Consider the following 25377-nt stretch of genomic DNA (forward strand, 5'->3'; position numbering starts at 1 on the left):
TTCAGCAGGACTGATTTCTTGGCCATAGAGTATTCAGCATAAAGAACATTTGAAATATACAACCACAGATGGGAACTGGGGTTTAGCTGACTGTGTATCAGTAATATTACTAAGGTTAGCATTTAGGATGAATCTTCCTCCAGGGAGGACACTCAGTTATTTTCCTACCTATTGCAAACATTTTTATTTGAAGCATTAAAGAGTGATGAAAGTTGGTGTAATAATTTTACAGCTGCTTTTTTCTCTAGTTTGTGAATGACTATGGTATATAAATAACTCCACATATTACAAACTAGCTGCAAATTGAGTGGTGTTTCAAGTGCCTTGATACACTTGCTTCCTATCCCATCCCAGTGGGCATATCACTGATGTGTATTTGAGTTCTGATTTTAGGCAAGTTTAAAAGCTGACAATCTCACCTCACAACAGTAAACTCCAAAAGCAGGATTCAGTAATGCTTAGGGTGCAGCAAGACATTGCACCTACGTTTGGAGGCCTGGGGGAGAGCACGGCAAGCTCCATGCCGGGGCTGCTGATTTTGCCACTTGTGAGACCTGGAAAAAGAGCTGCCACCTCAGCTTCTGCTACTAATTCTTTCCCCTCTGTTTAAATTACGGAACACCAGGCTCACCATGGGATTTCAGAATGCCAAGATGAAAATCAATTTTAACCTTCGAAAGCAAGTCCCTGTACAGTTCTGGGGGAATCCTACAAATTAATGGTGTGCAACTCTACCCTGTGCTGCAGCAGGCGCACAGGAAGATTGAAAGATGGTATTTCCTACCTCTTTGCCTGTGTTTTGAAACATGCTGCTCTTTCACATATAAAACTATTAAAATTATACTTAACAGGAAAAACTGCTTTTCTTTGCATTAGTTAGTCTCACTAGCTCTGGCCTTAAATGGGCAACTTCTTTTGCATCTGCAATATTGCAGGAGCTATTGGTGTAATTCATTATCTGAGTCCCAGATATGCTGACCCATTCAGGTATTTAGCATCTAAATGTCATCAGGTGCACCCACAATGACTGCGTTCAAATAAAGAGGCTTGGATTTCAAAATCTAACCCAATATGTATGTTCAGATATGTTCTCATTCCTTGTCTGTGGAATGAGAAAAAATGCACCTGTGAAGCTGAAGGAAAGCCTGCAACTAGCATATAGCAAAAATTGTTCAATATTTTTTTTTCTTTGCTAAGACTTACCCTGCCCTGCAATGCTGCAATATTTAGACCTTGGATTATGTCCTGGGGAAGTGCTTATTGAACAAGTTAAACTTGCCTGGAAAATTAGAGTACTTGTGGAACTAATGCTCTAATAAATTTGTTAGTCTCTAAGGTGCCACAAGTACTCCTGTTCTTTTTGTGGAACTAGGTTTTTGTTTTAAGGTTCAGTTTGAAAGTTGCCACTACTTTTTCACTGAGACCAGCTTAACTCCTGTTACTTTCTCTGCCCCCCTTCTCCAGCCCCCTCATTCCTCCTGGGTCTGTGCACTCCTTCGCCACTAGATAACTGCTGAAAACCTTAATGCACACCTAGGGATCTAGCTAACTGAATACAGATTTAATGTAATTTAGATAGAAGATTCATGTTCCACCACTGTTCTGTTTATCTTACACCCCAGACAATATATCCAGTATTAGTATTTCCCAGCAGAACAGAGCCCAATGTGTTACTTTATTTGTACATGGAAAATGTACTACATTACAGAGGCCCAATTTTCTCCAGTTCAGTGAAGGCTCTATCAGCTTTTTCCATTCTAAATGTTTCAATTCAGGGTTCATAATCTCTGCTGCAAAATTTTACTCTGGGACACAAGCACCCAGCCCAGGAGTAATTTATTTCTACAAATCTTGGAGAAAAATCCATTCAGCCATTTTTCAATTATATAACTGTATATTTCAGGAATTCTGTAATTTTAAAATCAATTTGATTTTAAAATTACATGTTGGAGGCAGTTAGGGCATGCTTCTATCATTGCAGCAGTGTAACTAAAAAGTAACTTGTAATGTAAAGCTGGTATAAGCAAGGCTCTTAGGCCTTGGCTACACTGGCGGTGTACAGCACTACAACTTGCTGCGCTCAGGAGTGTGAAAAAACACCCCCCCTGAGTGCAGCGAGTACAGCGCTGTAAAGCGCCAGTGTAATCAGTGCCTGCAGCGCTGCACGCTCGCTCGCAGCGCTGCAAGCTACTCCCCTCGGAGAGGTGGAGTACATACAGCGCTGTGAGAGCTCTCGCAGAGCTGGCGGCGTGACTACACTCACGCTTCACAGCGCTGCCAAGGCAGCACTGTGAAGTCCCGAGTGTAGCCAAGGCCTTAGTCTTCCATGCTGGCCGATTGGTTTGAGGGTTGTTAGTTAAAAAAGCATGGCTTCACTAGATGCCTCCGTAAACTTGAAGAGACAAGTTCTCTGTTACTGTAAATGAATGCTCTGACAATTGGAGCATGTCTGTAATAGTTTATGAGCACTGTGTTGACCTGGTTATTGGGATGTTTACTGTAGAACTATGTCAGTTTAGTTTAATGGTGGGGTTTGCTAGGAAAAAAAATCAGCCAGGAAGGGAAACAAGGGCTCGTAAGCCATCTCAAAAAAAATTTGAGGGTTGTTAAGAGACAATGCCTGAACTATTACCTTTGTAAACTCTATCTTGTGGCTCCAGCCAACTTATTAAACTGGTTTTGATGCGCAAGGCCTGGGACCCAGATGATCAAAATTGTTTAAAACTGGATACTCTCTAAAGAGAAGAATTGGTTGTTCAAGAGGACCAGTCTGACCCATAAGAATATAGAACATTAGAACGGCCATACTGGGTCAGACCAAAGTTCCATCAGTATCCTGTCTTCTGACAGGTTTCAGAGTGTTAGCCGTGTTAGTCTGTATCAGCAAAAACAACGAGGAGTCCTTGTGGCACCTTAGAGAAATTTCCTAGTTCTTGTGTTATGAGAAGTAAATAACACTTCCTTATTTACTTTCTCCACACCAGTCATGATTTTATACACTTCTATCATATCCCCCCTTTAGTTGTTTCTTTTCCAAGCTGAAAAGTCCCAGTCTTACTAATCCCTCCTCATATAGAAGCTGTTCCATACCCCTAATCATTTTTGTTGCCCTTTTCTCAAGTTTTTCCAGTTCCAATATATCTTTTTTGAGATGGGGTGACCACATCTGTATGCAGTATTCAAGATGTGGGCATACCAGAGATTTATATAGAGGCAATATGATATTTTCTGTCTTCTTATCTATCCCTTTCTTAATGATTCCTAACATTCTGTTTGCTTTTTTGACTGCCGCTGCACATCGAGTGGATGTTTTCAGAGAACTATCCACAATGACTCCAAGATCTCTTTCTTGAGTGGTAACAGCTCATTTAGACTCCATCATTTTATATGTATAGTTGGGATTATGTTTTCCAATGTGCATTACTTTGCCTTTATCAACATTGAATTTCATCTGCCATTTTGTTGCCCAGTCACCCAGTTTTCAGGGATCCTTTTGTAGCTCTTTGCAATCTGCCTGTGACTTAACTATCTTAAGTAGTTTTGTATCAGCTGCAAATTTTCCACCTCACTGTTTACCCCTTTTTCCAGATCATTTATGAATATGTTGAATAGGACTGGTTCCAGTACAGACCCCTGGGGGACATCACTACTTACCTCTCTCCATTCTGAAAACTGACCATTTATTCCTACCCTTTGTTTCCCACAACCCACTCTCAGAGTCTGAGGAATTTAGGCCTGACTAGTTTACCATCAGGGGATGGTAGTAGTTCAGGTAAGATAGATGTGTAGACTTTTGCTTTTAAAATCCTTTTTCTCTAAATGCTTTGTTATTACTGTTAAAATGAACCATACTTTTATTTTAAGAAGGCTATCTGGTCACCGTATACGCCGCTGGTCACATGCTCCCTGAGAGAAATATCCAATCATTAGTGAAAGATACCTGTCCACCCAATGGCTCTTATTCCTTTGTGAACTGAGTTGTGGTTTCATGCAGCTTCCTATTGGCTTGATGGTAACATATCCTAAAAATTACAATTGGCATTAATTGCTATGGTGTGAGTCTCAGTAGAGAAGCCAAAAACTGTATGGATGGGAATCTGAGCCCTCTGACCCTAATATGTCTCCTTCCAAGAGACGGGGAAGCACATTATTAGCAAGGTGAGTGTGGATACCACTGACTATGATGTATCTATTCTATGGCTAGGGAAATGCAGGTTCCAGGGCTTTCATGTATACTAAAGTCACTTAAATATTTATTTTTTAAATCCTCAATGTTTAGTTTTGTAAAAGTTTTTCTGCAAAACTGCCATAAGTGCTATTCATCAAAATTTTCATAAGAACTTTTTGCATACCAAATGCATGCAGTAAAGGCTCCTTAGGTACATACTATGACACAAGAAACATTAGCAGAGCCATTAAAGACTTTGTCAGTCACATGTGAATAAGAAGGAGGGGAAGATACGGGTGGTAGTTACACTGCTGTAAATCTGAGGTAACTCTACTGCAGTCACTGAAGATTTACACCAGTATAAGTAAGAACAAAATTTGATTCAGTATTTCCTACATTTCTAAAAAGATCTCTTACAACCCATGATTTTTACATTAATATCTTTTTTTTCAAAAGGTGCTGTTAACATTACATTTTGATGGGGGGAGGAATAGCTCAGTGGTTTGAGCATTAGCTTGCTAAACCTAGGGTTGTGAGCTCAATCCTTGAGGGGGTCATTTAGCCACTTGGGGCAAAAATCTGTCTGGGAATTGGTCCTACTTTGAGCAGGGGGTTGGACTAGATGACCTGAGGTCCCTTCCAACCCTGATATTCTATGATTCTAGTGCCTTGATTTGAAGTACAGCTCTCATTTCATTTCTCTTCACAGGAGGTGGGGAATACATGTGTTCACACACAGGAATTTAATTAAAATACATACAGGGAAATACATGAAGCTTGGACTGGCTATTCAGCTACTACAGAGCATATTTTCCACAGACTCTTACTAACTGTCCAGCCCTGCTCAAGCAGGATGACCCCGTACCCTTAACATGACCTCTTCCTTCTCCGCAACTACTATGTGACCCACAGCAAGGGCATAATCTTGCCCTCATTTTGTACAATCTAGGCCATAGATAACAAGGTTCACTTTTGCACCCACTCGTGCAGATAGCTAAACTAGAAGTGGAAGGGAATTCATCCCCAGGGCTGGAGAGTTCCACTTTTTTCTGGCTCAGTAAATCTTGCCTGGCCATGCCCCTTCCCAGTCAGCCCACCTATTTTTCAGGTGGCAGATGATGGCTTCTAGTCCTTCTTGCCAGAGCAGGACTTGGGGGTGCTTTGCACTGTTGCAGCCTTGTGCCAGGCAGACTTACTGCCTCTGGGGGGTCCATAACTTGGTGTGTGTCCATTTATTATGGTACAACTCAGGAAGTGAATCTGGCCATTGATTAATGAGCATTTCTGAAGCAATTTAGGATCCACGATGATTACCACTTCTACTGCATAAATTTGAGATCCTTATCGTTATTTTAAATAGCAAGGCAAAATATATGTTTCAACCCAGGAAGCTTTAAAGCTAAGTTCATCAGTAGTTTTAAGTTTACGGTAGTAATTTGCATTAGAGCCTTCTCAGCCCATTAGCTTGTCAAAGGCAGTCACTGATTATGGTCATTTTTGCAGTGAAAGAGTGGGGTGGGGGTGGGGGGGGGAGGAGGAAGAGACAGATGTGATGAAGCAGTGCAAATTATATTAATTATAAAAACATCCAAGCTCCAAATGTTTGCATTTCACTTCGAGATAATGAAACAACAATGGGTGGTTAGCTTTTGATTTACTTTAAGATTCTTTGACTATTTTATCATAGTGTGTTTCTTTATTTATCCCTATAATAGACACTCTAAATACTGTCTGATCCTGACTGAATATAGATTCTATATTTAAATAAAAAAATCAGTCTTGGTTTTAAAAAAAATCACAGTAACAGATATATGCAGTAAATAAATGATATAGCTAGTGGCGCAGGAGTTCTGATTGTTTAATCATTAATATACATTTTAAAATCACTATCTGTGTTTGTCAACAGGCCAGAGCTTTGTGGGATCAGAACAAAAACTCCTTCCATCCTTCCTAAAATACTCCCTAAAAATTGTATAGACATTGGTCCTGTCACTACTGCATTACATTAATTTTACATCAGTATCAACAGAGTTACACTAGATATGACAGGGTGACAGAGAGATGAAGCAAGTCCTGTAGTGATATAATTCACATATTAAAAGCTCTGTAACTATGCATTTTCCATGTCCATAGTAAATCCAGAGGAGCCCTTTCAACTCCCATATACATTTATGAAGTTCTCTTGTCTTTCACTTCAATACAGTTATAAACAGATACTCAGTGTGGTAATGAATGTCAGAGAAATGCCAGGTAAATTTAACTAAAGCAAAAATAAATAAATAAATTATGGCAGAACAAAAGAAGGTAATGTCATCCAGATCATACAGCTAGCTATCATTTCATCACATGAAAATCGTGGTTTTAGGAAAACTAAGGGAATAAGGAGAAATCTATGGCCAGCAGAGTTAAGGACAATAAGGAGTTTTTAAAATATATTAGGAACAAAAAAATCTGGACAATGGTATTGTTCCATTATTAGATGGAAATGGTAGAAGTGTGCATGATAATGCAAAAAAAAAAAAATAGAAGGCAGAAGTGTTCACTAAATATTTGTTTTGTATTTGGGAAAAAAAACAGATGATACAGTCTCATCATATAGTGATGATAGCACTCTTTCCATTCCACTAGTATATCTGGAGGTTACTAAACAGTTAAAATTAGACATTTGTAAATCAGCAGGTCCAGATAACGTGCATCCAAGAGTTTTAAAAGAGTTGACTGAGAAGTTCACTGGATCATTAACACTGATTTTTCAATAAGTCTTGGAGTACAGGGGAAGTTCCAGAAGACTGGAAGAAAGCTAATGTACTAATTTTTAAAAAGAGTACACAGGGTGACCCAGGTAGCTATAGGTCTGTCAGTCTGACATGGATTCTGGGCAAAATAATGGGGCAGCTGATACAGGACTCAATAAAGAACTAAAACAGAGTAATGTAATTAATTCAAATCAACATCGGTTTGTGGAAGATAGGTCCTGTTAAACTAACCTGAGATTTTTTTTAATAAGGTTACAAGGTTGGCTGAAAAAAAGGTAATAGTGTTGATGTGATGTACTTAGACTGCTGTAAGGTGTTTGATTTGGAACAACATGACATTTTGATTAAAAAACCTAGTATATAAAATTAACATGGCACACATTAAATGTAAAGACTGGCTAACTGAAAGGTCTCAAGATATAATTGTAAATGGGAATTGTCATTGAGGAGGTATGGTTCCACTGGGGTCCTGCAGGGACCAGTTCTTGGCCCTATAATATTTAACATTTTTATTAATGACCTGGAAGAAAATGTAGAATCATCACTGCAGACACAATTTGCAGATGACACAACAATTGGGGAAGTGGTAAATAATGAGGCGGACAAGTCACTGATTCAGAACGATCTAGATCAGTGGTCCTCAAACCTTTTTTTTTTTTTTTGTGGACCACTTGAAAATTGCTGAGGTTCTTGGCGGACCACTTAATGGTCTTTTCAAATGTTGTTTGTACCATTAGCTAACTATTGTAAAGCCCTTTGAATAAAAAAGTGCTGTATAAAAAAAACTTTAATAATAATTAACTTTTTTTGTTCTACAAATAAAAGCACGCAACTCATATTTTAATATCAGTAGCCTTACCTTTCTAATGCAATGGATGTGCCCTCTCTCCCCCACCACAGCAGCCCCCGAGGTGGGGCTGGGAAGGAGGGGGGTCTCTCCCACCACAGCAGCCACAGAGCTGAGGCTGGGAAGGAGTGCCATTTTCCCCCGGCAGCTGTAGCTGGAGAAATTTGCCTCTTTCTCTGGCCACCGCAGCCCTGCATGTTCCAAATTACCCCCACCTCCTCTTCTCACCCCACTGCTTCTCCACCTACCCATTATTCCCCCCAAGGCCACAACCTCACCTTACATGTGCGTCTTCTCCAGGGTCCAGGCACCTAATTAGTGGAGCCCCGCCTGCGCAGCTCCACCAATTAGGTGGGTGGCCCTTCATTCTCTCATGTGCCGCTGCCCAAGCGTGCATCTTAGAGGGAACTATCTGCAGACCACCTTAATGGAACTTGTGGTCCATGGACCACAGTCTGGGAACCTCTGATCTAGATCACTTGGGAAACTGGGAGCAAGCAAACAATATGCATTTTAATATAGGTAAATGTATACATCTGGGAAAAAAGAATGTAGGTTATACTTAGGGTGACCAGACATCCCGATTTTATAGGGACCGTCCTGATATTTGGGGCTTTTTCTTATATAGGCACCTGATCAAGAGAAGGAGAGACAGAAGGGTCAACAGAAGCAAATAGGGTAAAGCTACAAATTTCAGATTTCATAACAAGACAGCTCTTGTGGTGTCCATTAGTTCCTCAACAATGAGGCTCTAGTCCTACTTCTTTGCATGATGGGGATACAATATTTAATCCAAAACTATGAACGCTGAGGTTTCAGAACTGCCATGCAAATTGTACATACCAGGGAATCCCCATAGGCCAAGAAGAGTAAATAGAATCATGGCAGTGAGGCCCAGAAAATGGGTTAATTTGTCACACCCCCAAACGACACAGACTGTTGCTGCCACTGGAGGTGGGCACAAAACTGTGTAACTTCTCTTCCATAAGATGACATTAGGTTGGGGTGGTGTGGTCAACTCTTCAAAGAGGATTTCTTGTTGGGATAGGATGAGTGGATTAGGAAGAACAACTGCTGTGAGAGGGGAAGTGACTTTTCTCTTAAAGTGACTATCATGTTTGTAGAGGGGGAAATAGTTTGGGCTGCCTAACTTCCCTCCAATGACTATTTAGTGTAATCCACACACCTCCTGGGTGTGGTGTTCTGTCACATGTAGTGGCAATGAGTCCATTTAGAGATTAATGAATCTGCTACAGCCTGAGCTAACAGCTGTGTGGTTTATAGCTTGTGCATTTAACACCAGAGGTCCCAGGTTCAATCCTACCAATGACCGGGGCGTGTTGGTGTCACATTAGCATACAGAGACAAGCTGCGTGAGGTAATATCTTTTATTGGAACAACTTCTGTTGGTGAGAGAGACAAGCTTTCGAGCTTACAGAGTCTGGAACTGAAATGGCTACAACAACACTGCATATTTAGCATGCAGATAAATCCCATAAGGGGTTATGTGAGGATGGGGAGATTTATCAAACTTTTCCTTAAGCTCAGAAAAGGTTTCAGTTCATTTTCACGGATGCATGAAGGTTTGAGCTGTTTTTTACACCGAAGAGACTGAGTTGCCTATCATTCCCACTTTGTATCCAAACCTGCCCTCAGGGATGTTTCCCAAGTGTCTTGACCTGGTAAGGAATTACTATGCAGAGACTGGATTTGCCTGGAGGAAATGACAAGAAATGTGTTAGTTTTTAGAAGGCTCCTATCTGCAATAGTGTCACTAGCACCTGTGAGTTCCCCCCCCCCCCCCATGTGTGTCTGTCACTGTTTTCTTAGCAGGAAATCAGCTCAAGTTTGGAAAAAAAAAATCATCCACTATCCCCTTATCACAGCCTAAAGGGTGTATTACTAAAAGCAAAAGATAGAAAGCTGTGACCAAGGAAGAGAGTGATTTGTGCATAATGAAACAAGATTAGAATGTATGGGTGTCAAGATGCAGAAATCAAGACAGTTTTCCTGGCTAACACCTTCAATAATCACATTTCTGTGGATATGACTTAAACTTATTGACATGCACTTCTAAAAGTGTAGTCTGAGTTAACTTCATAAGCCCTTATCCTAATTTTCAGTTAAACAAGAGAGTTTACAAATGGAGAAACTGGGATTGTAGTTTGATTGAACTAATGACACTGCAGCTATTATTCTCCATATGAATTACAATGAAAACTTACTCATTAGTAGTGTGTGAGTAAATATTTAAAGCCCTTCGAAAGTCAACCCCTTTAGAAATGACAGCTCCTCCTCCTTGACACAAGGGTGGAAAAATCAATACACCTATTTAAGACTCTACTGCAAAAGTCACCTCTGATACCCAACTAATTATAATCTATTTTCGACGTGCAAAGGTTGATGTGATGCAAGTGGCTGACAAGCACAATCCTTTAAAAATCCCTGAAGCCCAGAGCTGTAATAAAATGGGATAATTTTCAACAGAAATCAACCTCTTATTGACAGCTCAGCAATAATCAGCATATTTATTAATGTATTCCATCATTTGCTTCTTTAGCTTTAAAGCAACTGCCCCCAGTTTTGTTTCTTGTACAGTATTTTATAATCTTCAATTCAAAAACCAACTGTAGATGAATTAATTTATAGATCCAATTCCCAGTTGCTCTGAAAGAATTTCAGAGGTTTGGGTTTAAAAGATTCCATGGGGGAGCATCTTCATAACTCGCTCACAGATATATTCTACATAATGTACTGAAATAACCTGTTCTTTGGCAAAAAGTGCAATTGTCAGTGGTCCCCAAGGAAGAAGAGTGTTGAGGTGGGAGTCTTGTAGAGAAAAGTGTGGACTTAGAGGGTTTATTTATTTTTTACATTGCTCTTTGCTTGCAATTGGAATTTTTTTTCACTTTCTTTTATACTGACAGTATCTTTATTTGAGTACAAGAAAGAGGATTGGGAATAGAAGGAGCTATTGAAAGAAGAATTAAAGCAGAGAAAAAGCTCCCAATGGTCATATATTAATTATGAACATTATGAATATTGTCTAAGCTTTTTCTAAATTCTATTTATTATGAAGAGTGCTATTTATCATTTTATAGTGCCCAAAAGTGTTCTAGGTGCTTTACAGTCTTTAAGGTCTTGAGGCCAGGGACCGTAGCTTTCTATCCAATTTCAAGACATGGCACAATTGATGATGACAATGAGAAGGGAGGGGAAGAATTGTGAATGGCTGAGAGCTGCAGAAATATGATCAATGTGATCATGTGCTTGATCAGTTTAGGCAGCTGCACGTTCAATTAATTTATTTAGAAGAAGGATGCTAAACAGATATCAGAGGGGTAGCCGTATTAGTCTGTATCCACAAAAATAACAAGGAGTCCGGTGGCACCTTAAAGACTAACAGATTTATTTGGGCATAAGAGTTCGTGGGTAAAAAACCCACTCCTTCAGATGCATGGAGTGAAAAATGCATCTCAAGAAGTGGTTTTTTTATCCACGAAAGTTTATGCCCAAATAAATCTGTTAGTTTTTAAGGTGCCACCGGACTCCTCGATGCTAAATAGGATAATATATATATGTGACTTATTTCATGTAGGCATCATAGAGAAAGTGAATTTTCAGGAGGGATTTAAATGATGAGAGAATGGTCCCTTCGGGACCCAGAGTAGGAAAAGCCTTCCTCAAAGTTTATTGCCTGTTACTCTGTCTGTTTTCTTATGTTTTTTACTTATTTCTGACTCATTTCTCCTATATGGTTATTTTATTTTCATTTCCAGTATTCATAAGGCACCTAGAATTCCGCCAAAAATTAATTTCTGTTTAAAACTGTGCTTTCCAGTTTTATTTTAGAGTGACAGTGGAAGTACAGGAAACTCAGAACTCCACAACTAGTCTTTTCGGGCTTGTTTCTCTATAGGGAATGACTGATGACATAATTTAAGAAGCATCAACCTATTACATGCTCATCCTGTATGCCAGAGAGCTCACACAGCTATAATTATCAGACTGCTTTTAAACTGCTCGTTAGCTTCCTGTGTGAAATCAGTTTGTTAGCACAGAATGTATCCTAAAAGTTTCAAAGAGTTGCCGCACTAAATATGGTAGCAAAGTTTTCACTGGATTGATCAGCTGGATCATTTGGCAGTGAAATACCACCATGAAGAAGACCAAAACTCAGAATGAGCTTCAAGATTTCTGTTCTTTGGTTCTGGGCCTGTGACCTAGATTTCCCAACATTGTATGTAAAAAAGAAGGGACTTAGCACCACCCCTCCACTCCCTCCCTCCCTCAGGAGTTCCACATTCTACTTGTGGTTCTGCCACTGGCCTTCTGGGTGACTCTTGGGCAAGTCACTTCACCTCTCTGTGCTTCAATTTCTCCATCTGAAAAATGAAACTAATGATACTTGCTCCTTTGTAAAGTGATCTGAGATCTACAGAAGAGCTCGGTATTATTATCACTATCTATAACAATACAGAATATGGTTTTAGGCATCTGCATAATATTACTCAGAGCTAATAATAATTTTCTCATTGGAAGGAAAAGGAATGGAGGTCAGGAGGATTGATTTATTGTTGCTTTTAAATGCTAGAGTCATTGTAGTCATTCATTCCTTGTCTCTTTACCCTTCATTCATTTGGCCCAGCTTTTTCTTGTCATTTTAGCATTAGGCATTCAAGCCAAGTAATAATAATAATGGTACTTAACATTTCCAGTGTGGTACAAACATTAACTAATTGATCTTTTCAAAACCTCTGCAAGGTGGGTAGGTATTATCATCAACATTGTATAGATAAGGAAACTGATTTATTGGAGGTCAAGTAGGGAGCCAAGCCTATAGACGAGTGGGAGCATGAAGTACTCAAACTACAATTCTCATTAGAGACTGAGGTGTAATTTAAAAAACAAACAAAAACATTTTTTTGACCAACATATTTCATAAAAATCTAAAAATTTTCTATGGGCATCCCTCCCACTCCCCTTTTCCAACCAACTCTAATTTGCATATGTTTACAGATTGGGAGTTATCTACCTATCTATTCAAAAAACTTAATTGTGCAATATTTATCCAGGTTGATAGATATATATTCAGATATGTAGTCCCACTGGTCAATACCTACATTTGGATATAAAAATGTGGTTTATAAAGTATATATAAACGGCAGCTGAAGTTTTGGAGGCTGTCTTTCCAAAATGAGGCCCAAAGATTTTAACTGATATATAAGTTACAAAAAACATATTAGGAAATCTAATCATGTGTCTTTTTTGAGAGTACTAATTAAAACAACTCCCTCTCAGTAAGGAATTCAGAAATGAAGTTTTTTTCTTGTCTAAAAATGGCCCAGTTGTACAATGCTGAAGATATAATTCATCGTGAGCCAAATAGATTTTCAAATTTATGTGCAATACATTTGCAAACAGTATTTTCTTCTTTTCTTTAGTCAGTTTTCAAATGCAACTGGAATGTAAAAAAACAAAAAAGAAATGTTCTCCCTCTCAAAGAAGAGCTGTTTCTCTCTCTTAAGTTTAGGTCAATAGGCATTGTTAAATCCAACCTACTAGCATTATAGAGCTGTAAAACTCCCCTCTTCCTCTAATAAAGCTTTGTTTTCACCAGGGCCGGCTCTGGCTTTTTTGCCGTCCTAGGCAAAAAAGCCACCCGCCGTCCCCCTCCCCCGCCCCCCGACGCGGCAGGGGAGGGCGCCAAGCCCCAACCGGGCCAAAGCGCGGGGGGGAGGGCGGCGAGCCAGAGCACCAGGAGCAGGACGAAGAGCCCCCAGCGGCCAGAGCGCCGGGAGGAGGGCGGAGAGCTCGGCCAGGGCTCTCAGCTCTCCCCGGCGGCCAGAGCACGGGGAGCAGGGCGAAGAGTCCGGCCGGGGCTCCGCTCTCCCCGGCGGCCAGAGTGCCGGGAGGAGGGCGGAGAGCCCCCGGCAGCCAGAGCGCCAGGAGGAGGGCGGAGAGCCCAGCCGGGGCTTTCCGCTCTCCTCGGCGGCCAGAGCACCGGGCGGAGAGCCCCCAGTGGCCAGAGCGCTGTGGGGAGGGTGGCGAGCCTGCCGCGGCTCTCCACTCTCCCCGACCGGCTGGAGTGCCGGGGGAAGGGCAGTGAGCCAGCTGCGGCTCCGCTCTCAGCCGGAACGCCCCACCGCGCCGCCTCCCTCCAGGCGCCACCCCAAGCACATGCTTGGTGGGCTGGTGCCTGGAGCTGGCCCTGGTTTTCACAGTCCTTGTAGCAACCTTCGCAGTTTACAGTGCAGGGGAAAAAGTAATGTTTGAGAATCAAGTTGTGTTGCCTTAGAGAGAGAATATTGATTGAATAAGTTCTACTCCTGACTGATGATATCAAATGTAAAGCTGGGGGGGATACAACCTCTATTTAACTTAAAAGAGGCTAAAATTAAAGTGTGAGTAAGAAAAAAAGGAAAGTGATAAGAAATCTGTAAGAGGAAGTTCACAACACATGGCCCTCAAGAATTCCATCTGAGCAGCACTAAGAACACAAACTGTGAGGGAGGTAAACACTACTATAACTGGAAACTTGAATCTACCTGAATAAAAAACTTTGAGCCCTTACTTATAGGAGTAGTTGCTATTCAGCTAGTCATCAGAGAGCACTTTCAAACTGTGGGAAAATTTCTAATCACTTTAACTGCTTTTCAACAGACTTCTAATGAAAACATCAGCTTGCAGTGAGAACCAACAGAATGTAAACTCATCATCTGTTTATATTATTGAATGGAATATTTTGGACAATTTTTGAATAAAGACTCAATTTATAAAAATAGTAAATAATTAAGACATGCACATATGTATTCCATATGATTAGAAGATATAGTTTTGGAGATATCATAAGACAAAGAAATGATATAGAAATTTTCAAAAACTAAGTGCAAGAGAAAATTGAAAACACCATGAGCTGGTGTAGCGATGCGGGACTCACTCCTGTGGCACCTCCTGCTGGTCGTCTCAGGGAATTAGCTCTCCAGCTGTCGGAGTACCCTCTGCAGGCCAGTGTTCTGCTTGCCGCTGGCCCTGTGTCCCTCCCAGACCCCGGTGCCCCTTTACCCTGGGGCTGCCCCCTGGCAATACCCCCACCAGTCTCTATGGGTCTCTCTCTCTGGAAAACTCCCAACCCTCTAATCCTCACCTTGCCTTAGTCTGGGCTACTGCCAGTCATCACCAAGTCCCCGCTCCCTGGGACAGACTGCAGTGTAAAAGCCACTCATCATAGGCAAGGGGGTTTGGACGTGCTGCCTTCCTCTGCCTCCCAGTACCTCTATGGGCTTTGGACCAGGCCCTGCAGCCTGGGGAGTTGCCAGCCTGGAGCTCCCCTGCTCCTCTGGCTCTCCCCAGCTCTGCTTTACTTCCAGTACCCTTACTGCAGGCAGCCAGGCCCTGCTCTCTCCCAATCCAAAGAGAGACTCCTCCTGGGCCTCTGCCTCACAGCCTTTTTATACAGCCAGCTGTGGCTGCTCTGCCAATCAGCCCAGCTTTTCCCCTGCCCCAGCCCTCTGCCAGGGCTGCTTTAAGCCCTTCCGGGCAGGAGTGGGGGATCACCCCGCTACAGTTGGATTCTCAGCTAGTGTAAATTGGCTTGCCTCCATTAAAGTCAATGAAGTTAATGGAGCTATGCCAATTTACAATTGCTGAAAATCTGGCCCTATAACTTGAACTCTCCTATTGATTCCACACACCCCACCTTCCCCAAAACTTCTCAGAAAAATCTGTCCTAAGATGATGTTCAGCAGGTTATGTTTTGGATGGATGGATTTCTTGTAGAAGAAGTTGTGAGGAAGGGGTTGAAAGTCAGGATAATAATGGGCATCTTGCTTCAACCTTAACTGAGTGCTTGCTACTGTTTAAATTTGTATATATGAAGACACACGCATCACAATGTCATCAAACATGCACAGTCTACTGAGGACCAATGTGCCAGCTAGAGTTACCATGGTGTTGCACCAGGCATACTATAATGAAATTTCCAGACCTGCTCAATCCTGTGAAGCCACACATCCCTGCAGTGGCCCTATGGGTGGTGTCAGATAGAGTCAGATCATGCACCCCTTTGCACATTGATGAAGAGTTTGAGAGTACACTGTGTTGGAGTGTTTTTGTCTGTTCTGGTGACATTGCCGAAGAGTACACAACGCCACTTTTGAATAAAATGAGGGACTGAAGGAAGGCCAGATCTCTGTGAGATTATGGCATTTTGCACAAAGTCAAACCACTTTTTGCTCAGGATTTGGTGCTGACAGCGCATATGGAATTCCCCTAGCTTCTACAAGTCTACCTGTAAGGTCCAGGTTTCTGACCCATTTAGCAAAACAGGTAGCACACAGATTTTATAGCACCTGAACTTTGTCTCCCTGCAAAAACTTTTTGTATCGATACGCGAGACATGGACTTGGTGCAGGAGGCAGTGAGACCTATTCATAGAAGAATGTCCAGTTTTCTGTGACAGTTTGAACTCTGCTTGCAGCCTATGTAGGTGAACTCAGAATGGGTCCAACACTCTTCATGGTACTTGACCCCACCTGCACTGGGTGTCCTGATAGCCTACCTCTGAGGTTCTGGACCTTGGTCTTCTGCTGTGAGATGTGGGTGGTGTCTTGGGGATGTTGGAAGGCAGGGCTGAAATTCTTTGACTTCTCCTCACTACCTCCTCAATAATTCATACTTCATTTCTCTTCTGTCCTCAGAGTACTTCACACACAAAACCTGATGTTCAATTCCTACTTCTTCTGAGCAAAGATTTAACAGCATTGTATTCTTGTAAGACTTGATATTACTCAGTCTGAATTCAGGGGTGGCAGGTTTGTATAATTTTTGATGGTGCCCAGAATGGGTCCAAGTTCCACCCCCCCACCCCACCCCCCTGCATCTGCCTAAGGCTCTGGGAGGGAGTTTGGGTGCTGGGTGCAGGCTCTTGGCTGGGGAAGGGGGTTGAGGTGCAGGAGGGGGTGTGGGCTCTGGGTGGGAGTTTGGGTGCAGGAGGGGGTTTGGGGAGCAGGCTCTGGGAGAGCGTTTGGGTGCAGAAGAGGCGTGGGCTCTGGGAGGGGGTTTGGGTGCTGGGTGCAGGCTTTGGGCTGGGACAGAGGGTTGGGGTGTGGGAGAGGGTGCGGGGCATGGAGCTGGGACAGGGATGAGGAGTTTGGGGTACAGCAGGCAGGCTGCCTTGGGGGGGCCAAAGAGGAGGACTTGCCCAAGCCCTCTCCCTGCTGGCAGCAGCAAGCTCTGGGGGAGGTGCCCCCCCCCTACTAGGGTGACCAGATGTCCTGATTTTATAGGGACAGTCCCGATATTTGTGGCTTTTTCTTATATAGAGGCCTATTACCCCCCACCACCTGTCCAGATTTTTCACACTTGCTATCTGGTCACCCTACCCTCTACTCTCCCCTGGCATGACATTCATCCAAGCCCCCCCAGGCTGCTGCTCAGGAGGTCCTGCCAGGGTAAGACCCCCCCACACACCCCGAGTCGACTCGGGGTTGCCTGCTGGAGGGGTGGTGGCTGCCATGTGTCTTCTTCCCCCTCCTTCCGCAGGCACAGCAGCGGCCTCAGTTTGCCCCCAGCGCCACTCTCTTGTAGCCGGCTGCAGCAGTGGCCTGCGAGGGAGTGCAGTGCGGAGCTGCAGGGGGCAGCTACCCACTGCCCAGGGCAGGCAGGGACACTTGGGGGAGGCGTGCGGGGGCAGCAGGCAGGGCCAGGGGATGCCCCAGGGGAGATGCACGGGGCAGCAGGCGGGGCCAGGGGAGAGACCTGGCCCCAAATATTGCTGGAGTCCTGCGCCCTGATTTTGCTGGAGCCCAGGCACCACAGGCCCATACAACTCGCTGCCCCATCTGAATTACTTCCACAAAATATACTATAAGGCTGGGGCTCTCAGTCTTTTTCTTTCTGAGGTCCTCCCCAACATGCAATAAAAACTCCACAGCCAACCTGTGGTCACAACTGTTTTTCTGCATATAAAAGCCAGAGCTGGCATTAGGGGTAGCAAGCAGACCGATTGCCATTGGCTTTAGCCTTGGGTGGCGGGGCTTGGGCTTTCTGCCCTAGGCACCACTGAGTGTAATGTTGGCCCTGCTTGGTTGACCTCCTGGTTGGCCTCAGACCCCTGGTTGAAAATCAGCAGAATGCAATGAAATATTAGTCATCTAAACTACATTTTATTTCCTATACAAATGAACAAAATACTTGGTTCCTGATTAAAAGCTGATGTTATATTGTTAGATTAGAGGACAGTTTTTGCTTCTAACACTCCAACCTGTGATCAGGAAGAACAAAACCCCTTTCACACACATTTCTTATGTAATGTAATTGTTGTAACCATCTAACTAGTAAAAATATTTATGGAAATTGGCTTAATAAAATTAAAAGGAATAGAACTGTTGACATCACATAGAGGTCTTCTACCTAATATTTCTACATCATAAAATAAATGAATACAATGTTGGGTACATTTTTACTCCTAATAAGCATGTAATGGCACTTGAATAGTGGAAATTCAATAGAAATGACATGTGACCTTTTGGTGAATTCTGAAGAAAAGGTGGCGTTTGGGATTTTTAAATTCACTGAGATGCCCATAATGAATGGGTGTGTCAAGAAGTCAGCAAAGTTCCAAGGAGCCACTTTACTCAAAGGCAGTAGTGTCCAGTGGCGGGCGTCTAAGAAGGTGCTTCCTCTGGTGAGAGTAGCCGGCTCTCTATGGCAGAAGTATCGCCCAGGGTGAGTCTAAGGAGTCACTCTCTCTGGCAGTTCTGCCTAGTGATGAGTGGGTGGGGGGGCGTGGAAGGGAACCCAGACCCACCCTACTCCACCAGGTTCCAGACCAGAACCCTTCAAAAACAGTTTCCCTGTTACAGGGCTCAGGACTTCATATCCCCTGGGCTGCTTCCTACCCTTTGTTCTGCCTCTGGTAGTTCCTCCATTGGTTGCGGCATGTCATCCCCTTTGGTCACCGTGGTCGACTGGCTTCCCGCAGTGTAGTCAGGGTGCTTGGTGGTTTCGAGTCCCAACAGCTTCTTGGCAGAAGCCTGCTGCATACAACCACTCTCCTCCTCAGCTAGCCAAGACTGAGCTGAGCTGCTTCTTTTTGTGTTCCCTCTGTGATAGGTTGGACCCTCTTTCAGGGTGCCACCAGATATGCTGGGGTCCCACTGAGCCTGCCTGTCCTACCAGCCTGGGTTTCCCTTACTCTGTGCTACTGTGAAAGGCTCTCAAGCCCCTTTCCAGCACAGGCAGGGACACACCCAGTTGTAGAATCACAGAGTCTGCAATTAGCTCTCTGTGGTAGAGATTAGCTAGGGGAATGCCCAGCACTCCTGTGCTCACACTCTCTGGAGTGTAAACCGAAAATTATATTGTCTTGCGCTGTATAGAGATCTATATAGAGTAAGCTCATAAAAATTGCTGCCTCCCTCAATGTGGAGATATGCAGAGCTCTTTGCCCTCCCAGTTATGAATTGCACAAACTGGGTTTTGGAATAAATGAAAAATAAGTTTATTATCTACAAAAGGTAAATTTTAAGTGATTATAAGTGATAGCAAACAAAACAAAGCAGATTACTAAACAAATAAAACAAAACACACAAACTAAGTTCAATACTCTAAAGAAACAAGTTACAAATAGTAATTTCTCACCCTAAATGTTGTTTTAGGCAGGTTGCACAGTTTCTGCAGCTCAGAGTTCCAGTTATTTCTCTTCACAGGCTAGACCTCTGACTCAGCCTGGACTCAGCCCTTGCCTCTCCTCAGCTTAATTCCCTTTTTTCTTCAGGTGTTCTTAGCAGTCTTCCTTCTTGGGCAGGGTGGTAGTGGAGGAAAAGTCTTGATTGACTCACTTCCCAGCCTTAAATGGGACTTACATAAGTCGGGAAACCTTTCTTTCCAGTGGAAAAATACCAACAGTGACCAAGGTGGTACTCCGTACCAGGTGATATTATCACATGATCTTGCAGTGTTAAAGCCACCATGAGACAAGGTTTATTTGTAACATCCACAGGAAGGAACCCCAGGAATATGAGAGATCAGCATCTTCAAAGACCCATTTTATTGTCTTTCAGAATGGCCTATTCAGGCTGATTGCCTACTGGGGCATTCCCCAAGTACACACACAGTTGTAATTGTTACATAGTGAATATTCCTAACTTCAGATACAGAATTGACACAGGCATACAAATTGGATAATCACATTTAGCAAATCGTAACCTTTCCAATGATACCTCACATGACCCATCTCGTATAAAACATATCTTAGTTATACCATATTCATATTACAACAATATTTTTATGAAGAATATGGGATGCAGTGTCACACCATCCACTGAGAGCATGCCCAGCAAGGGAGAGCAGGCATGGCTTCTTGGGCCCAAGGTAGTTCGTTAACCCTTGCATCACCAGTGAGGGGTTGCTACACCCCCATCACCAGGTGTACATAATTACAGGAATCTAACTCAAGGTGAACAATGAAATAAATTTCATCATCCAGTGAGTTTTTACAAGTGTCTGAATTTTATATCATATTTGTATTTTGTATCATAGGCACATACACACACACACATGCTAAATGTTACCATCCCTCTAGCAACTAGTAAAAATATATATAATAAATAGAACTGTAATTGAAGAGATTAATAACATCAATTTAGTTGTTGACTGTGGAAGACAAATCATATATGGGATATTGTTATTAATTGTTTTATTATCAACAGTTTGTTCAGTCAAAATTAGTGAAAACTCTAGGCAAATCAAATGATTTTTCTGTATGGCAACAAGGTAATTTATATCCATTGAGGTTAGTTTATAACATATGACCCTGTGAAATGTTGTTGATATAAAGTTATACTGATTCATTATTTCTTGTATATATTATTTCCCCCAAGTGTAGCAATTTCTAGGAGGTTATTCAATTGATCAACACTGGAAGATGGCGGTAGCTCAAATGGTGAAAAAATGTTCTTATTGCACAAACATAGCTCTCAAAAACTAGTATTTGTTCATATGACTTCAAGTTTTCTAGGTCAGTGGCATCGCCTAAATACAGTTCTTAAAATATTCATTAAGGAAAAGGAAGCCATGTAAAAAACACGTGTTTGAGGAATCAGTTGTGATCTTCTTATTAAGATACTGTATTTAGTGTCCAGGGTCAAGGGCAAAGTCCTGCAGTCCTTTATTTTTCATTTAACTCAACTGAAGTTTAGACCAAGTAGGACTGCAGGATTTGAACCAAAGAATTTCTGGTTAAATTGGTGAAAGATATTCAAGAGGTAAAGAGCAAAAAAGAGAAACCTCTTTAAAATAAATGTTTTAAGAATTTTGTATTTGATAAAGGTGTCATATGACAATTGACTGTAGCCTTCTCCTTATCTTCTCAACATCAACATCATGGGAAATGACAATACATTCTTCCCCATGTAGTCCCATACATTTGCCTCAACCCTGAGAGATCATCATTAGGGATAAGTGTATAGTTCACTCACCATATCTATTCAGACCTTTGCTTCTTTGCTAAGACTACCAGATACTTTGCCAAATGGTGGCAATTATAGTGGTGCTTTGTATGATGTGAGCATTTTTTCATAGGAAAAGACTAGACCATCACATTAATTTCACACAGGCAGACTCATGGTAGAAATATGCAGTTAGTGGACTGGATTTGAATTTATGACCGAGAAGTGGAAAAGTGAAGACATCTCTTATTCATCTATTATTTTATAAAAAGAGAGTATTTAACACTGGGGGACAAGACTGACAATTAGATGTTGAGAGTAAACTCAGGACAGCTAAATAGAGAGTTCTATTGAAAGGCAATAAGACTTTTGTTTTCAGACTCTACATTCATATTCAGCGTTTTCCCCACCATTAGGTTATGTTTCTTTTGCAAGAGGGAATAATTGTATTTGGCTGGTTTAGGAATATGAGGAAATAGAGCCAGGCACCATATTTTGCTGTTCCTGACAGTAATATCAAGCAACAAATGACAAGCTTACTCTAGTCTGGGTCTGTATTTACCCTGCAGTCAAAGAATGAATGAATGAATTCTCCACTCTGCAACCAGTTCACTTGCTGCAGCTCCCATATAATGCTCGCTGTCTGCACTTCCCATCAGAGACTCAGACCCATTTGGCTTACCCTGTGATATATTCAGGAAGATAGAGTATTTAAAAGTATATTTTTTCTGATTCCACTTTACTTTCTCACTTAATTTTACTTCGGCTCAAAAGTTTGGTGAACATGCCGAGCTTTTTTAGCAAAATGTCAGCATGTATTGGCCATTAGGTTGTATTCCTCAAATTGTACAGGTCTAATTTGAAAACCCAGGGAAATTCCGTATTGGGATGATCTAGCTTTGTTGTCTGGTTAATTCATCATACAGATAAAGAGAAATTGTACATTTTACTCCCATACTTATAATAGTTATATAAGGAATTAATAAGTATTGGTTAGCCATAATAGGGTGAAATCTTGACACACACACACACTCCCCCCACTGACATCCATGGGTATTATGCCATTGATTTTGATGGGGCCAAGATTTTACCCAATGTCACAGGGGCCTTAGCTCAGTAAAGCACATAAGCATGTGCTTAAGTCCCTCTGAAGTCATATTCACTCTTTGTATGTGATTAAATTAAATGGCATTAAGTGTTCTGAATGAAACTTTTCTCTCAGTACCATTAGTCAGTTCATGCACAAGTGTTTCAGGTAAAAGTCTTTCTCTCCTATTGCTCGCTAGAAACAGAGCTTGCCTTGTAATTTCTTTAACAATCTTATAAAACAAAATGCTGTGGACAGAAGGCTGTAAATAAGAATGTTAAATTATCCATACCTTTCATAGTAGTGAGAGTGCTTCACTCACTGTTTTGGCAGAGACTGGGGCATGGATGAGGACAAGTTGACTGAAATTCAGTCCAGATAAGAAGGGGTTGGTGCCAAATGGACAGGAGAAAGAACCTGAAAGTATAGTAAGGATCATTTTTGCCCCTTTCATTGAGGATATGTGCCTGCTTTCATTATAAATGTTTGTAATTTGGGGGTATTGCTGGATCTTTGGATACTGTTGAATCTTCAGCTATCATTCAGCAGCAATGGACAGGATGTTTGTTTTTAGATTAGTTTTGTTTTTTCATCTGCAGCTGGCCAGGATATTGTGACCATTTCTTTTGGATGGGAGCCTTGGTACTGTGACCCTTGCCTTTCTTACCTTTCAGATTCGATTACAGCATCGGGTTTACATATGAAAATAGCTTGCAAGCTGAAGCGAACACAGGGTCTCTCTTTTTAAGTGTTGTTTTTCAGTGCAGACACATGGCATCTGTGTGATGTGCTCTGTAGCGACTGCCTGTTGATTTCCAGGTTGAGTTTAACTTGTGGGTTTTATAGCTCAAAACCACAAATGTTTTGGGATCTGCCTATATGAGGAATCGCCCTGCTGTCTCTGTTATTCTAGCAAAAGTGCAGTCAGTGTATGTGCCAGGAGCAGAGTCCCAATTGTTTAGAAGAGAGGGTGTTTTCCATGTGGGATTCTGAAATAGCAAATTCACTCCCTCTCTCCCATATCAATTTGGACTGAAATAACTGAAATCTCTGTCAATCTGGTCATACTGCAAAGGTCATCACTTTCCCCGGGCCTTTGGGGATGGAAGGATGTGATGAGGGCAGGAAGTTATGGCTGGTATCTCTTTTGTTTTCCTTCTTGTTGGGGGAAGGCTTTTGCATTTAGTTTTGTTTGTACTGGTATGATTGCCTTTTTAATATGCAGCAAAGGCACCTACAGGAATGAATAGGCACGTTATATCCTGCATAATTCCAGAGAATTAATTAATTAATTAATTAATTAGAATAAATAAACGAGTACCAGATTATTATACATTCTTGGGCAACAAAGGGTGAATTCTTTTGCTAGCTGTACGTTTTATATAAATGTTAAAGATAAAGAAGGAAATATGAAGCTCAGAGGCCAAAAGCATAAACCCATAGGATTCTCTTTAGTCTCGAGCAGCTAATTAGTGCTAGAGGTAAATCAAAGAACACACAATCTGGAATATACTGAGCCTCTCCACAAAGGAAATAAATTCCACTACGAATACGAAGTGGAATAAGTCACAAAGGTCATTAAGCTATTGGCTGGAGGAAAAGGCAAGCAGAAGATAATCAAACTGATAATATGAGAAGGGCCACTAGGATGATCCAGGGAGTGGAAAACCTACCTTATGAAAGGAGACTCAAAGAGCTTGGTTTGTTTAGCCTGACCAAAAGAAGGCTGAGGGGAGATCTGATTGCTCTTTATAAATACATCAGAGGGATAAATACCAGGGAGGGAGAGGAATTATTTAAGTTAAGCACCAATGCAGACACAAGAACAAAGGGCTATAAACTGGCCATCAACAAGTTTAGTCTCAAAATTAGACAAAGGTTTCTAACATCAGAGGAGTGAAGTTCTGGAACAGCCTTCCAAGGGGAGCAGTGAGGGCAAAAAACCTAACTGGCTTCAAGACTGAGCTTGATAAATTGATGGAGTGAATAGAATAATGGGACTGCCTATAATGGCATGTGACCCATTGGCAACTGCCAGTAGCAAAAATCCCAACAGCTGGAGACGGGACACTGGATGGGGAGGGATCTGAGATACTACAGAGAATTCTTTCCCAACCACATGTTCAGGGTCTAACCGATCACCATATTTGGGGTCAGGAAGGAATTTCCCCCAGTTCAGATTGGCTGAGACCTTGCAGGGGTTTTGCCTTCCTCTGCAGCATGGGGCACGAGTCACTTGCAGGTTTAAACTAGTGTAAATGGAAGATCCTCTGTAACTTGAAGTCGATAAACCATGAGTTGAGGACATCAGTAACTCAGCCAGAGGTTAGGAGTCTATTTCAGGAATGAGTGATGGTCTGTGGCCTGTAATGTGCAGGAAGTCAGACTAGATGATCACAATGGTTCCTTCTGACCTTAAAATCTATGAGAGAGAGAAAATGCTATCACTGAAATTGCTGAGTGCTTGTATCTTTTTGGACCTCTAACTTGGTTAGCATTTTTCCCCCCACTGGTATTTGATGCCAACAATTAGCACTTCAGATTAGAAACCTTTCAACAAGTCCATTTTGGAGTGAACGGACTATTAAGATTGTGCCTTCAGGCTGTTAACAACTTTAATAAGAGAGTATAAGAGAATGGAAAAATACCTTAGGATGGTATGTTATGCATGACCAACATTTTCAGTATAAATTAAAAAAGAGAGATTAATTTTATTCATTACTTGAGCAATTGCTGATGAAGCAGCAGCACATGTTGGGGAACAATGCCTTTGAAAGCATTACTGCCAGTGATGAGACAAAAGAATTGGATTGCATCTAGTAGTGGGAACAGAAAGAAACAGAGATGTAGTTGAGTGCATCAACCAGGTAAGCAAACTTGGCAATGTTACTGAAATGCTTAAAAACTGTGACAAACATACAGTGCAGATGCTGCCTCGTTTTCCTTTGCAGCACTCTGTTTTTCTCACATTGTGGAGCTGTCATCCCCATTATCCTGCTTTTCATGTCTTTGGTAGGTGAAGTGCCTCTCTGACTGGTTGTGAATATGCTTCTTAAGTCCTAAAAGGC

General features: G+C 41.9%; 1 long non-coding RNA gene across 3 annotated transcripts in view; it reads left to right on the forward strand.

Annotated features, from left to right (window-relative positions):
- The window catches only part of LOC117879464, an 87839-nt gene that overhangs the window by 16324 nt on the left and 46138 nt on the right, over nt 1-25377 (forward strand). For 2 of the 3 annotated variants that reach the window (XR_004646277.1, XR_004646275.1), the window contains exon 1: nt 25046-25176. The exons of the other annotated variant lie outside the window; for it this stretch is intronic. This is a non-coding gene — a long non-coding RNA (uncharacterized LOC117879464). Of the gene's footprint in view, nt 1-25045; nt 25177-25377 lie in introns of those variants that run through there. 3 annotated transcript variants of the gene reach the window in all.

This window comes from Trachemys scripta, chromosome 6 (assembly GCF_013100865.1).
Source record: "Trachemys scripta elegans isolate TJP31775 chromosome 6, CAS_Tse_1.0, whole genome shotgun sequence".
Taxonomy (NCBI): Eukaryota; Metazoa; Chordata; order Testudines; family Emydidae; genus Trachemys; species Trachemys scripta.